This window comes from Arachis ipaensis, chromosome B8, assembly GCF_059453495.1.
Source record: "Arachis ipaensis isolate K30076 ecotype BB chromosome B8, ASM5945349v1, whole genome shotgun sequence".
NCBI lineage: Eukaryota > Viridiplantae > Streptophyta > Magnoliopsida > Fabales > Fabaceae > Arachis > Arachis ipaensis.
In genome coordinates this window covers 136,392,719-136,394,666 of record NC_142443.1, presented here as the reverse complement: position 1 = coordinate 136,394,666, position 1,948 = coordinate 136,392,719, and positions in this window count along the sequence as shown.

The following is a 1,948-nucleotide window of genomic DNA, read 5'->3' as shown; positions in this document are numbered from 1 at the left end:
TAAGTTCTAATACTTTTGCACATTTAATTAGCATTAAATAAGTATTTTAACATTAAAAAAAACTCTAATTTTATGTCAACTTGACAATGAATATATAGTAATTTTTTAAAAAACGAGTCTTTGTTAAGAACAATCTTCCACCATTAATAAGTGAAATAGATATATTGGTAATAAATTAGTCACAATATTAATGTAAATTTATCTATAACCGTATATTATTTTTGATAAAATTTAATTATGAAAAATATGCTACAAATTGACAATCATTATTTATCAATGTTTCTAAAACTTGTGTTAAATATATTCTACTTCAAGACTTGTTCTTATTTGCTAATTTTAAACCTATGTTACATATAGCTACTCATTTCTAGCGAAAATCTTGAAAAAATATTTTGGGAGGCAAATATCATATAATGCCATCTAAATTAAAACTACAAAGAAAATTTGCACAAAATTAATTTTTTTTATACTTTTTTAATATAATTTTAGATGTGACAAATGTAATGTGGAAAAAATCAATGAGATTCACAATTTAGTTTGATCAAAATAAGAGAGGGTAAGAGTTGGTGTCTAAATAATTTTTTTAATATGTAAAAGGTAATGTTAATGGGGGTATGGTTCGCCAAATTTTTTATAAAAAAATTAGTAGTAATTTTTTAAAAAATAAAAAATAATTTAATTAGTTTAAATATTTTATTATGATTTAAGATACTCAGATTCAATCTTTGTCATAGTTTTTAGTTTTAAACATTAAAAATGTTGAATTCACTATTTTTGTTAGCAGCTTCTCTATTCAACAAGTTTAAATATAAAAAATTAGATATTTTTTATTTATTTAATTTAATATTATTTTATAATTTACTGTTTATTTAATTTAATTTTTTATATGATAAAAAATATTAGAATATTTAATAAATATTGATATTATTATATTTGTATAAATTGATAAAAAAATTCAATAAATATTATAAATTGCTGAAAAATTTAGTTCTGATTCAATTATTGAAGATTTTAAGTCACTAAAAACTCGAAAAATACCATTATAAACTATTTTATATTTGTAAAATTATTTATTTATTATTTTATTAGTAACAAACTTAAAAAAATAATTATATATATAAATTTTATTTTAATATAAATATTATTATTAAATTTTTACGTTAAATTTTTTCTCCAAAATTTTGTTTCGACCTCCACCACTAGTCATGTGGTTGTTTGCATAAATATAATTTCTTTAAAGTAATTAGTTCAAGATTATATTGGTCTTTTTTATTTTTGTCGTGTCCCATAAAATTAAAAAAGGAATCCCTTCTTTTTGTCTTTAAAATATTAGTTCCATCAGTATAGTTATTGGGTTATATGAAACGAAGCCTAACAGGTTGGCAGCTACTCACATCAGTTTGAATGCGACTCGGCTGGATAATACATGCTGCGCTTGTGCGCCAGACTCTACCAAGATGTTGTCTATCAAACAGTATACTACCAGATATCTTCATGGCCTTCATCCATTGAAAATATCTCTATGAGGATATCTGTACGCTATAACTGGCCATAAAAAAACTATCACTTATGTATATTATCTATCTATCAATTATGATATATCTCTTATATTCTATATAAATTTTATATGCGAATGTAAAAATTATATATTATTACTATAAATTAAAAATATAAAATTTACAATATATTATTTATATAAATAATTATAATAAATAATATATAATTAAATTAATTCGATCTCAACTCATTTAGCTCATGAGTTTAGCTTTAAATTTGACTCACAAGTTCATTTATTTAATTATTAACAAATTAAATTCGAACTAATACACAAGTTGATTTAACTCATTTTTAACTTTAGTTACAACCAAAGTTTAAAATAAATACATTAGAGACATAAATTTTTTATATTTTTAATAAAAAATATTTAAATTTGTAAACTTAATATGGT